This window comes from Lagopus muta, chromosome 14 (genome assembly GCF_023343835.1).
Source record: "Lagopus muta isolate bLagMut1 chromosome 14, bLagMut1 primary, whole genome shotgun sequence".
Lineage (NCBI taxonomy): Eukaryota > Metazoa > Chordata > Aves > Galliformes > Phasianidae > Lagopus > Lagopus muta.
Window position 1 is genome coordinate 3,094,083 of NC_064446.1, and position 14,447 is coordinate 3,108,529.

General features: G+C 38.8%; 1 protein-coding gene across 1 annotated transcript in view; it reads right to left on the reverse strand.

The window, feature by feature from the left end:
- LOC125700426 (ran-binding protein 17-like) overlaps nt 1–14,447 on the reverse strand; it is a 136,472-nt gene that overhangs the window by 41,356 nt on the left and 80,669 nt on the right. The window contains 3 exon segments of the mRNA XM_048960980.1: nt 1,337–1,443; nt 7,387–7,475; nt 13,437–13,540. The gene's annotated coding sequence lies outside the window, so the exon portion shown is untranslated.

Consider the following 14,447-nt stretch of genomic DNA (forward strand, 5'->3'; position numbering starts at 1 on the left):
TGAGTGGCATAATGCAAAATCTGATACTCTGTAACACGTTTTAACCATGTCAAAGTATATTGTATAATGCATTCTAACCTGTAAAAACTAATGCACTACACAACTCATGAAAACCTCCATCCCAGATGATGTTTTCTAAAGGGAACAAGGCAGATTTTCTGAATACCAATAGACAGAAAAACAACATGAATATGGAAAGTAGTCATTTTTTGCATAAGATTTATTGTTCCAGTTCCTCTTTGCTTCAGTTTGCTATTATTAGAGTGCTGTGTTTATGTTTTAACAGTCTCTCCTTGGAACGAGTTGCAGCACTACTAGAGTGCACTGCTTGCGCACAGCACTGTCAGTAAGAATAGGTTAAACTTGTCCAGCCTTTACTACAACCCAACTGGGATAAAAGGCGTAATTAACCCACACAAACCAAAGAGGAAGCCACGGCAAGGCAGTCTGCACACACAGCAGCTCTCCTCTAGGCCGTGCAGCCCTGCAGGCCCCCAGCACACATCACGCTTCACCAATTTCAGGCACCAGCTTCCTGCCACTCCATTCCATCAAGTATTTCTTCAAACTTGAAATATTGCACCTTTTCTCCCTGTACGACCGACTTGCAAGGCCGGATAAAAAGCGATGTGCACACACCCTGTTGTGCTGAGAACCCCAATCACTTTGGTCACAAAGATAACCAGCACAGAGACACTAACTATCCATTTCTCATTTCAAATTCATTTTTTCCTTTGGGCAATACACTAAATATTTCCATCTGTAACATCCCCAAAATAAATTGTTCTGTTACCAGCGGTAAAAGAGAAACTTCATTCTAACACCTGCAATGTAAAGTGTTGACATCAGCTACTAGAATTGTTCTGTGGCCTTTTCAGGGAGCCCATGAAGAAGAACTTAGTTGTGGGACAAGCTACTTACAAGCTGATTATAAATAATGCTGTGTTGGATAATATTCTTTCCTATTTTGAACTAAGGAAAAAAAAACAACCAAACAACTGTCAGGGAGCTGCAGTTTTAGAGGCACATATGTACACTGCTTGGCTTAAGGCAACCACAGCCTGCAGCAAACCTTGACAGGAGACTATTTTCAGATATTTAATTATGAAGTCTATATTTATCTCTAGTTAAAGCATACTATTGCACTACCTTTTAATATAAAACTGCAGCAGGTTCCTGCATGTTCCTGATGGTAAAACAACACTGAAAGCTGAATTTTGTTTGTGAATGTTGTTCCCAAAGCTACAGAAGTAGCAATGCTAAAGACAAAGCCTGAAAGACAGAATGCACACCACTGCAATATTCATCACTTAGCTAATTTCCACGTGATTCTTACCTGTTTGCATGAATTCTGCCATCAGTTTCACTATAGGTGCTGCACATGCAGCTTCCTGGTACCACAGTTCAATAGCTTTTTGCAGAACAGAAAAGTGTGTAGGGTATCTTCATCAAAATTAGTTAAAGATTGTACTGACAAAGGGACATCCTACAAAACTTCCCCCTATCCAGAGCACACTGTCAAGTGGGGGGGGAGGGGGGCAGATGCACCTCATTCTGACAGGGTGAATATCTGTCCATGCTACCTGTATATCTAGACCTGACCTACTCTCTAGAATAAGATTTACAAATTAGCAAATCCCAGGGGCCACAGTTTCAGCGCCACCTCATATATATTGGATTTGCTCTCAGATGGTTGGGAATAATCACATTGTGCACTGCTTGTTTCCAGAGTATTCAAGAAAAGAACTCAGACAAATTGTGCGGAGATCAGTGAGGAGCTGCCCCAAAAGTTTGCTCATCGGTACCCAAGAGGTATCGGTTCTTTTAACAGAGGCTTGGAAAGAATGCAATACAGAAGAAAGTAAGGTTAGTAGATTCTGCAATGTAACTCAAAAATACAATGAGTTACTGCCTGTATCCAAACATTGGATGCAATGATTTGATGCACAGCTGACCCTTACTTTTCCCAACTTGCTGAAAAGAAGAGTTTGTTCGGATAGGAATGCAGGCCTGTAAATACAAGGGAGGTAGCACAACTCCACTGGTAAAGAATTAAACAGCTTTTGTGATACTGAACCAAGAGAACTTAACTATGCAATTCGCTATCAAGATACGATCTAGCCAACAGAGTTAATGACTTTATTTAATATTAAACTTATTTTTCTTTTAACTTCGTTTCATGTCATATAATTCTGCTTTATTTAACGCCACTAGAAATAGTGACTGCTCTTAGGAAAACGGTACTGCCTATTCAGACCATGAAGGCAACCACTGTGAATCTTACCAAGTTGTATACAGGCCAAGCACCCAATGCTAGATCATGAAATACAAGCCTGAAACGCATGGAGGTTGACATGCTTCCTGGATATGTAGACACAGTCATGTCTCAGCTCTTCTGGAGCAGGCCAAGCCGTCACACATGATGAACAGCTGATGAACGACAGCACTGTGCAGACAGATGGAAGGCATTCTGGCTGCTGCTGTCTGTCTGAGGCTCCTAAAGACTGGTGCCTTTTTGCTGCCAGCTGCTCGAGGCACTGTAGGCACAATCTCTATATAGCAGAAGACAGTGATGTGGAATATACCCTTGCTGCCCTTTAGAGGGTTCTTTACATCTTAAGTCAAACTGGAGCTAAACGTACCAAGGAGAATTACTCAGTAATATGGATTTAAATCCAAATCCTATTTGCCTAAAATATTCTCAGAGGACACAGATGGCCCACATCACCTCTCAGCTTTGTAATGTCACGAAAGCCAGTTCCACTGTTTCCTGTGATGGACTTACAGCACTCACTCTCTACGACAGGATGGTGAATATACTCGAAACAGAGCAGCGTTACACAGGGTACAGACTGAACTGAGCGACTCATCTCCAATGCCAAACTTCCTCTTCAGACTGCCCACATCCACGAAAGGAAGGTGGTAAAAGGAATTTTGTGGGGTAGGAAACAGAAAGCAGAGTAACCTGACAGCCAAATCCTACAACGAAAAGATGAGTATTCATCACAGGCTGCTAACACATCCAATATGATTAACTATCCCAATTCACAAGCTCAAGCATTAAGCTCACATTAATTGTCAAGGAAAGTCTGGAAACCATAGGTGCATTTTGTAAGTGCTAGGGTCAATGGAAAGGCTTCAGCAATTTGCTATTAAAAAACAACAAACAACAACAATGAAGTAGAAGAAATTAGTTTTAAAGACAACGGTACTTTTAAGTATTTTAACCACAAACTTCAAGGAATCTGGCTAATTCACAAATGTAACCTTACCAGCTTTATTGTTCAAGCTGAAAAAGATGCAAACTGCAAGGAATAACACTAAGGTTTCAATCAATGCAATTGGCAATAGCACCTATTACACACGTTATAGATTGTGTATAGCCTTGTTTTATGGGAAAATGTGTTTAGAAAACCTTCATCTCTACAGTAGTTTAGTGGTCTCCTTCAAATTCTGAATCCCTAAAACATTTAAACCTAAAATTTCAGCTCTTTAAAAAAAATACTTTTGAAGAGGCCAACTTTGGGCTGTAAATGCCTTTATTTTGTTAAAGAAACATCAAACAGATTTGGATAGATATGTAACAATAACAATTTGGTAAAGAGATTTGGAAAAAAGACCTAAAGAAGCATACCTCATCAAGGTCAACCACAACCCCTAAAGGACTCCTAGGTGAAACTCCTCCAGGACAGATCATTTCCATCGCCTTCACAGCTACATGGCTCTCTCTGTATAGATATCTCCATCTTTATTGGAACAATTCTCAACAGTTTCATGTGCTCATGCACACACACCCTGTGCTATCCAGCACACTGCAACTCTGACTCAACCCAGTAGCCTAATTCTTGCAACCTTTTTCTTTTACAGGCATCAGAAGTCATAAAATACTGAGAATCAACTGGGAGGAACAGAGCAAGACTGCCTCTAAGTTACCACCTAACTGTAAGAAATACTGACTGGAAGTACAGAAGTGTGGATATCGCCCTCAACTCAGAACCAAATCGCCATGGATTTATCTGACTGCAGGACCAAGGACCTGAGACTGCGGTCTCATATTAGCAGGAAGAAACACATTAAACATTCAGAATCTCGTCCAGGCAGTCTTAAAGCAAGAAACAGAATGAAATACACAAAGACCATCATCATAACCATTAAGAAAACCAGACTTTGATTATTTTCATTTCTTGAGGCCAGAACGGCTGTACATTCAAGTTCAAGACTGGCCTACAAATTACAGCACCCACGTGTTGCAATTATAAAAGACAAGAACTTTCCAAGCTGTGGTACTGGAATCACTGACAGCTTGACATATCAGTGTTTGGGGAAGAACAAATGACTTTCATACCTAGGTTTTTTTATTCTCTTTGCTGGCTTGTGTGATGTTTTCCTTCATCTCCTGGGCAGCCTGATGTACTGGGGGACAGCCCTGCCCACAGCAGGCACTGGAGCTTGCTGTCTCTTCCAGCATAAGCCATTCTGTGGTTCTGTGACCTTTCATTACTGGGATTCTTCAGCAAGGTGCTACACACAACACCTAAAACTGCTTAAAATATTTTGAAATCCTTTAATCCAGTTTTTGTTTGAGATCACCTAACACAACTTTAAAACAAATTTCACTATTATTGTAAGTATTTTCTCTTCGCCCCTTGCCAGAGGAAAACTATAAATCTTGTCTCAGCTGAATGAACACCATTTATCATATTCATTTTCTTGTCAATACAATTATGAAAAGCCTTTGGCCTTTTTCCAAGAAGCCTGATTTGCTACAGAAACTCAATTAGTATAAGCAAGCCTGCTACATAACAGCCCTACTTGGCAACCTAGTGCAGCTTGAGCATACCTGACGATTCACCTCTAAAGCACGATCCTAATAACTCCATCATAATGGTAAAATTGAGGATACAGGGGTGGCATCCCCCCTCCCCGCCTTTTGAGACTGAAAGAACTTGAAAGGAATCATTTTTGCTCATTTTTGCCATCTACTGGACACAAGTTAAATCCTAAACGCTTGGATCATAAAAAAAAAGAGAGGAATCTCTCACCTGAGCAAACACTACGAGTGATTCATTGGTAACAGAGGGAGCAGACCCAAAATATCTCCTCGGAAAATTCTGCTGTCAGTGATTCATAAGCAACTGCTTCTGTGCTTCTTCAGTACAGAATGATCTCACGGTATTAAAAGCTCACACTTTTATTTCCTGCCTATCCTTATTATTTACTGACTGAACAAATGCAAGTGAATAAAACATATTGTGCATAATATCCTGTATCGGCAGTTTTTAATATTAAAAGACTAAAGTTTCAAATAGTACAGAATTAAAATCTGTTTTGAAGAACAGCTTGCCTTTAGAATATAAGGCAATTTTACATTTCCTGACACGATATTTGAAACAAGAAATATAGTAATCAAAAGATACTTAAACATAACACCACACGATCAGATGCTGACCCTCCCTCCTCTTTGCAGTTTCTCTTTCTGCTGCTTTTACAGCACAGAGGAGCTGAGATAACAGCAACTTATTCTGCCATAATGCTTTGGATCCACACCTGGATGAAACTGGACCCAGCCGAGGTGAAAGCCACTGCTCAGAAGCACACAGCTGTCCCTATGGCCAAAGGTGGTAAGGAAAGATATTCTGAACCTGTGCAAGGGAAAGGTACCTGGGAAAGCTGAAGCTTCAAATGCCACAAAGACTCATTTTAGTCTATCTGTACTCTTAATATAGATTCATGAAATCCAAAAGTTTAAGGCTGGTTTTGTTTATCTGAAATGAACTTAATTTATAAAATGAAATTAATACATGTATTTTTAATTCCTACAGGAAAGGATCCTGAGGGTTACGTATCCTGAATCCTTGCAGGAAAAAAACCCTCCTCCATGGATGAATCCATTTCTTTCAAATGCAGAGGAGGTAAGTCTCTCCTCTCCCTCTCTTTATAGCTGGAGCTCTCCAGTTTAGCACAGAGCTCTGTGAAACTTGTGCTGTACCAGGAAAAACAAAGTAAAATGAGTCTGGAATTGAAACAATGCTGATCTACTTTTACACATCCTCCAGACTATATTATTATGTTTTAGAGTAACATAAGCACAAGCAGTACTAATGAAGTTAAACGTACCCCAATGGTGCTCACTAGAAAATGAGATGCTAATTCACAGACTGGCTTCAGTGGTTTGTTGTTTTTTTTTTTTCCTCCAGTTCTCTAAATCTGAAATTAAGTGATGCTTTCCATTGATTTTAAAGGAAAAAAAAAAAGATTATATTGCCTTCTGTTTTGGATTTTTTTCTTTCTGCAAGCTGCATCATGCAAGCAGAGCCTGCACATGGACAGAATCATTGCTAGCTTGTTAAGGTCTTAAATAGGGCTTATCTGAATGGTCATCACAATCCTTCTGCCCACTGTACAAGGATGTTTATCAGATCGTATCAGGCTCAGTTCTACAGCCCTGTCATCCTTTCAGGATGATGTCCTAGTCACCATTTCTCAGAATGCACTCTTTTTTTGCTAAAAAAAAAGAAAAAGAAAAAAAGATTAGCAAACAGAAAATGTTCATTATTTAACTGAAACGTTTCTAATAAAACATGCAGCTATACTTGCACATTATTTTTTCTGTTCATAGAACAAACATAATTAACTTCCACAGCTTTGAGATCTAAATTATAAAGCCAATAGCTGCAGTTGCTTCACTACATTTTGCAGTATTTTTTTTCTAATATGACTGTGCCCACAAAGAATTACGCCTTCGTATTTATGAAAATACAAAACATTTCTCTAAGTACTTGGGAAATACCCACGAGAATTACCGTATTTGTTGGTACAAAGATACGTACAATACTGAAAGCAAACAGAGCTGCATTATCATCATTTGTCCAAGAAAGCTGCAGCCTAAACATTCGGATTTTGGTTTCAGAAGTCCATTTTCTTCTGATCAGGAAGACTGCAGGTGTTGTGATATTAATAGAGTTGACATAAATAGACAGTAACTGACTAAATTAAAGACATGATTCATACCAGAGAGAAATCCCCCCAGATTGCACTTGTACAGGGCTTTTTTTAAAGCACTTCTGATGTTAAAACAATCACAGGTACGTTGTGCTTTAAGACACAGCCTTCTCTTTACAAAAACATCATGGATTTAAGCAGGGACAGAAACCATTTGGATGTGTTTTCCAGATTAGGAGTGTGACACAACAAAAAAAGTGACCTCTCTGTGGTCTTTCCCAGTTAACTGCATGGTTGCCATTGTGCTGTAATTTTAGCTGATTACACATTAGTTCATTTAGCTTTGTTTCCTCTTCCCCACTGTGCCATACTATTAAACTAATGCAAGGGGCCTGGTATCCCTCTGTGCACAGAGCTGGTATTGTCATAGTGTAATAAGGATACATCCAGTCAAACAGCATGGTGTAGCTGGTCTTTGTGTTTAGTGCAAAGGCAATCCCTCGAAGATCTCTTGCCAGCCCGATCAACATACGCTGTCAGTGGGAAGGAGACACAGTAATTGATTTTCACGTTAGCACAGAGCAGATGGAGTAATAATCAGCCAATAATGACCACATATCTGATTTTGATTCATTAGTTTAAATGCCTTGCTCAAATACTTTTTTTTTTAAATAAAAAAAACACTAAGGCTCTTTCAACAAACAAGATTTCCACAACTTTGACAGCGAGAACATTCACACAATGCTCAGAAAATGCTTTTGGTTATTCAATATACCATACTAATGAATAATGCAAATTAAAACAATGCTCCAAGACAGTGCATTAAGTTTAAAAGTACTTCCTGTATTAATATATTTAAAGTAGCAATAACAATAAAATGTTAATTTAAGCCTGTAATATTTTAAAATGAGGTCTAAGACTAATTGGTAGTCATAATGAGCTGCATTTAAGGTTATACTGAGATTCTCATTGCACTGTTATTTTAACTTTTTCTTTTTTTTAAAGTCATTTTCCAAAATAGGCTTCTCCAAGAAGTACTGATGTTTATTTACAGGGGACCAAGTCAATCTCTATCCATATTAACATTAATTCTGAGATTTTTTTCCCTTTAATGAATAGAGGCTTCAGAACCTTTTCAGCTCAAAGGCAGACAAAACTACATGTAGATAATTAGCCCCTATTAAAAGGGTTTTTCACGATAATTAATAGAAATACCAAAAAACGTTAGCGAATGAAAAGCATTTTCACAACATAAGCACATTTTTTTGACTGGAGTTAAACAGATATTCCTTTTTGATAGTGAATTAGTACTAATAAATGTAACCCATGCGTGGCAGGTGGGGTTTGTAGGGATTTCTTTTTTCCATTATGAAGCCCACAGCACTGCAGAGCCTGGTTAAAAGATCACAGAAGCACGGCAACAAAACAGCCAGGAGTTCTCTTTTCAAAGAGAGTTTTCAAAACTGCACTCAATGATAACACCGTAATATTGACAGAGTTGAGAAACGTAAAAGGTAACATTCACGTGTTAATTCTAATTGATTACACAAAGAGCAAATTACGGCTGATGCCTTGTTAAACTGCTGCACGTAATCTTACACAAGGGCTAGTTTCTACTTTTCCTATGCAAACACATTAGTCCAATTGACTTGGATGCCATACACGTAGATTTATCTGAGGATAAATTGAGTCCTCTTCGAAACAGCGGTGAGGTTGCTAGGAGTATTTTAATATTTGCACTTCCCTTCTGTTGTGCATTCTAATGGCCTGAACTTTCAAGATGCTCAGAGGTCTCAACTCTCATTAACTTTAATGGGACTCTGAAATCACTAGAGAGGAAGTGTTCAATACCGAGAAGATATGACATAAAATTGTAACTTTATCCTTATATTTATCTGCATTTTCATACTTTGTGCACTGTTTTGCCCACACAGAAAGTAACTCTGTGGCAGACATGGCAGCCAAACCATAAAGAATGAAAAGAACAAGGCAGTAACGCTTTACACTTCTATCCAAAGGGATACAAAGACGCAACAATACACGAGGAGGTGGAAATCTCCCAGAATGATTTGGGTTCTCTCGCCCATACTAGCACAATAAAATTAAATAAAATGTGGTATGGAATACTGCACGAAGTAAAGGCTGATGCAAGGAAGAAGGAGAGCTACAGCCCCTAGAAAGACATGAACTGGCCTTTGCTTGATGTTGAACTCGCCATCTTACTGCGGTCTCTAGAACATGGCCTAGATGAATGCAACCAACCCAGTGTATCTCCATAACGTGCCTACTCTGCTTTCAGCATCGATATCGGTATTAAGAGGCCCACACCATTAACTATAATATTACAATTAATTATATATATAACAATATATATATATATAATTAATATAATTCTTGATAAATTGCCTCAATCTAGAAAGCAGCACAATAGTTAATGCTCTTGTCCCATACAATTCCAGAGTACTCAGTGGTTTAGTTTAGCTGCTCTGAATCAGAACTCAACTTAATAAAAAAGGACCTCTGACAGCTGAGGATTTGAGCAGCCTGTATGCAGTGCTACAGAATCCCAAGATAAATCCTGCTCCATTTATGTCGCTGCTAACAAGTATCTTGAAACTTCAGTTGGAGCAAAAACCACTCCGGATTCCATAGATGCTGAAGTCACATTAGCAAAAAACCAACAAACCAACAACAATAAAAACCAGGCCAGGACCTCACCAAAACCATCCAATTCCCAAGACATTTAGGTTTTTCACAGTTACTGGTCTACTATGATTTTTCAAATAGCATCCACGTGCACAAAACTTATTAGAGGCAAACAGCAACACTGATACGTCTCCTTTCAGGCTGTCATCTCAGGGGATTGAAAGTGCCTTGCAAGCTTAACAGAGCAATCTGAATGGCACATGAAGACACTGCTTCATCCCAACTACAACCAGCCGCTTCTGAGGCAAAGGGAGAGCAGATAGCAGCACTGGTAGCTGCAAAATGAGTAAGATGAGAAGCAAACTACAACAGATACAAGACACACAGTGAACAGATCTCGTCAGCGGTACACAGACTTGCACACTGATTTTCCTACTAACAAAACAATTTTGATCAAATTTCAGTTTTAAGATATTCTTCCTCGAGCATTAAATCAAACCAGTTTTTACAACTGCAGCGTTTTGGTTCAAAGTCCCGGCTGAGCCCCTTCAGCAGGCTTTTAAAAGAAAAGAAATGAACATGTAAATGCTTTCAGAGCAACCACCCTGTCGTGCCAGCGTGTGCCCAGTGCCTGACTTCAGCAATTGAGCAGGGATGAGATTCCTCACGGCACCCACCCCCAAAACAGGGTTTGTAATGGAAAGTCTGACAGACCCTTAACCATAGTGGCACTACTGGGTGCAGCTATAATATTACCCTCATAATTCTACTATATAATAACAACAAAGGAAAAAAAAAGGTGAAGGGTCATTGCGCTTTGTCTTTAGAATTAAGATGGCTGTCTTCATCCTTACAGCATACTCTTAATTCTGGAGACACGTCTTAATAACCTCTAAATAGTTCCAACAAAAGAGCCGTGTCAGAGGAATGAGCAGGCCCCAAGGTGTTTCAACTGGAGTGTTTTCATCTGCCTTTATTGCTCTATCCCTCTCCAGAATTAAGGCAATAACCTGTGATAAATTATTCAGGAACTGCTACAGGGATCAAAGCAAAATCATTCTGTTAAAGTGCTGTTTGCAACATTTGGCACTTAGTGTGAAAACTTTTAATGTGTGCAAGCTGAAAATCAAGGATTTTAAATAATTTAACAGCATGGAGTTTCTACAAACCGGCTAAAGATAGCATGTTGCTATTTAACTGCTTTTTCCTCAGATGTTTTTTTTCCACCCATTTCTATCAAACCTGATGATGTCACAGCTCTCAACAAAGTACGCCTGAGATTCGGGCTGCCCGGTCACTGCATTACCTCACCGGGTTGGCACGAGAAACCCCAAAATTCTTAGGGGAAAATCACCTCTGTTTTAATGTTGGACTTCTTTTGTATCAATACCAGAACGGGAAGAAGGAACTAGGAGAGGAAAAAAAGCGACGCACAATCATTTAAGCCATCTTCAATTACGTTTGATCTCACCAGAACAGAAACCTAAACATATGTTCTGCGTGCAGCCTGAACGATTACAAATGTATCTTAAAAAGAAAGAGCTCCCGTGCTGTGACTGCTATTCAATGGTGCAGTTCAGAAATACTAAACAAAAACCCTAGCCAGTTAGAAAGTCCTAGTAAAAACCACAAATTAAATGAATTTGGCAGTCCTGGACCATTTTCATAGTGATATTTTAACAGTGTCATCTCCCTGTGGAGTGGAATACTAAGCATTTTATTGAAGAACTGAACTGTTTTTGTTCTCAGTACTTGGGAAATGAAGTACCTGAAAGCACTTTTGCATGTATTATTTATCCATCGTGATAGAAAAATAGCTTTAACCCAATAAATTACATTTAAGAGAATTTACAGCAAAAGTTTTGTTTATGATAAAGCAACAGATTTAGTCCTTTATCAGTAGCTTAAAGCACCAAGTTTTCTTTATATAAATTAGACAGATGGTGCTTACAGTAGAATTTACTAAAGGTCTGTCACAACAAATGCAGCCAAGCTGCATATTTAATCACTGCAGAACCTTGTCTACCTGCAGCTGCCAACTGCTAATCCAATTTCCCTGATAAATGTGGCAAGAGACACGATCAGCAATAAAGAGCATCTAACTCCATTTTCCTGCAGGGCGTCTTTTGATGAACATTTAGGACGGAAGCACGGAGTGCACTGTGTGGCCCTGGCTTGTGGCAGCTGCATGCATTTTGAAGACACAGTTCTCAGGTTACTCACTTAATTCTGCCACTATCATTATGTTGCTATTGATCTCAGTAGCTCTTGTCTACACAGCATTACTCTAGATGAAGCTGAATCAGGCAGTTATCATGCATCAAACTTGCTCAAAAGCCTGGAGATTTCCCCTTAATTACTTGTGATTTTATTTGCAAATACCGTTAAAGTGTAATCAAGCAGTCACTTTCCAGGGTCGTTAAGAACTTGCTAGTTTAGGAATATATCACTGGCACTCCATTAAAATTTCTCTGCTGAGATGGTTCCTAACAAACCGGGCAGGACAGCAGCAGAATTCTTTTAATAAATGGAATTCTCACATGAGGTAAATGCTGCCTCCTGCAGAAAGGAGAACGATATCCACTGACCTCTTCGTTCCAACTGTTTGAATTAATGGCTTCAAAATACAAAAGATGAACCCCAAATAGTTTAACTGCCTGCATGTCACAAACAAAAAGACACTAAAACTAAATACATAAACAAAATTAAGGATACGTCGAAATAATATCAAGCCTTATTTTTAAAAGACAGCAGCTCAGCTCAAGTGGTTCCTGTGAACTGTGCATCCTCTCTTCATGCCTGATATGCTCTGCAGATAAATCATTGGATAAATATTTCTCGGGTATCTGTTCATCTTCTTACAAGAAGAAGTGGATGAAAACGATGATGTCTGTTTAATTTTCCATTATTTTGTAAACTGTTTCCAAATAGTGGATTGCTGTGAGGGTGCCTTCCAAATTACCCTGTGTGGCTGAAGCAAGGCTCCAGCCTGCACCGGTAGCTATTTATTCAGTGGCAGTGGAAGGGGCTCTCTTTAATGCAATAGCTCCCTAATATATTATCATTCCTGATGATGCAGCTTGCATCTAGCAAGTCTTTTTCTTCCCTAAAATATACTGTTGTTTTGACACAAACAGCTTGCTGCACTTAAGGATTTTACTAATAAAACATAATGTTGTGTTAGATATTATGACTGTTGCCACAGCTGAACTGACTTGTCAAATCAATCCTAATATGGCTCCCACAGGCACATAAAAACCTTATTTAGCTATCAGTTATCCTAATCACTTTGTTCAGTTTAAGGGTGCAATACTTCAAGACCAGTTCCTATTTATACATATATGCCCAGCCATTTAATAAAGTCTTGATTTATATAATAAATTCTTGTTTAAAAAAAAAAAACAACTTTAAAGCAGCAGTGTTTTATCAAGTGTGTTACAATATGTCTCCTTATATCCCTAATAGATATGTTAATAAACACAATAGGATACTGCGTAGAAAAGGGAAGTATGAAAGAGATGAACTATCAATGAATTAACATTTCCCCTCTGATTACAAATGGAACTCAAACGAGGTCACTTGATCCATAAAGCACTGAAAATCCCAAAGTCTTTATCAAATATTTGTACAAAGTTTCTTTCATGACAGTCATTCATGGCCTTTGTATCTCCACTGCCTACATACTTCATTATCCGCATATGCATACAAGTATTAATATATCAATATACAGGTATATACATTTCAACAGACAGAAAGAGAGCTGAGATGACAATCTGTGGCTGAACAGGTGCCCTACTGTAAGTCTTTTCCATCAATAATTTATTTCCCTGTAATTGAAATAAACCTACCTTTGCCTCTTCTTGTTCTAAACTGCTGTTGAGCATCTGAGTCACACTCTTAAATGAAACGGTGAGGGGCAGCATGAAATTCTTAAACTCATTCTCATCTTCACCTACAGGAAAAGAAACAAAAAACAGACCAGGATCCCATCATATTCACACCATTGTTCCAGGAGGGTCAGTCTCTTAAGCTTTCACAATAAAATATCACTGACATCACCGGAACTTTCATCAGCACTACAAGAAGAGAAATCCGACATTTGACACACGTGTATTTTTAAATGAGATGTAAATAAATGACAAGTAGTTGGTCGCAAACAACTTGTAACTGAGACTGGCATGTCTCTGCATTTCACACCTTCCTCCTCTTGTTTTTGTTTCCTCTGCTGGTCAGACACCATTCGCTCAGCAGCACAGAACAACACTCACCTAAGATATCAAGACTCAACAGTTGGAAAATGTTAGATTTAAGGCTGCAACAGTAAGTCAGACTCTCCCATGCACGTATTTCATTTAAACCAGGATCTTTTATGATTAAATGCTGTTTTTTCTACCTCCTACATATTCAGTATACAGGATGAAGCCGTCACAGAAATAAATCTGGACTGTGTTGGGGTTACCTGTGCAACACCATCGCCTTGTCTGTTTCAGAGGTGTGAAGTTGGAGCAAATGAAAGAAAATGTTGTGGGAAAAGGCATAAAAGGCTGTCTTCATTAGACTGTTTCGTTGCCCTGTTATAGTGCTGAAAATGTGATTATAAACAACAACACATTTTTTACAAATGGCAATTTGCATGGGAATTGGTACTCATGCTACTTATGTTCAGCTCTTTAATGCAGGTAGTCTTCCTGCCGCATGCACTCATCCTCTCCAGGTCAATTAAGAGTAGAAATTTAATTTATGCCCTTTAAAGAGCTCTTTGCTATAGGACTCCTCTCACTTCTCTTTTAACTGGCAAATCAAATCTAGGAAAGGATTCAGGGGAAACACTTGTACCCCCTGCTTTGAGCATCTATCAA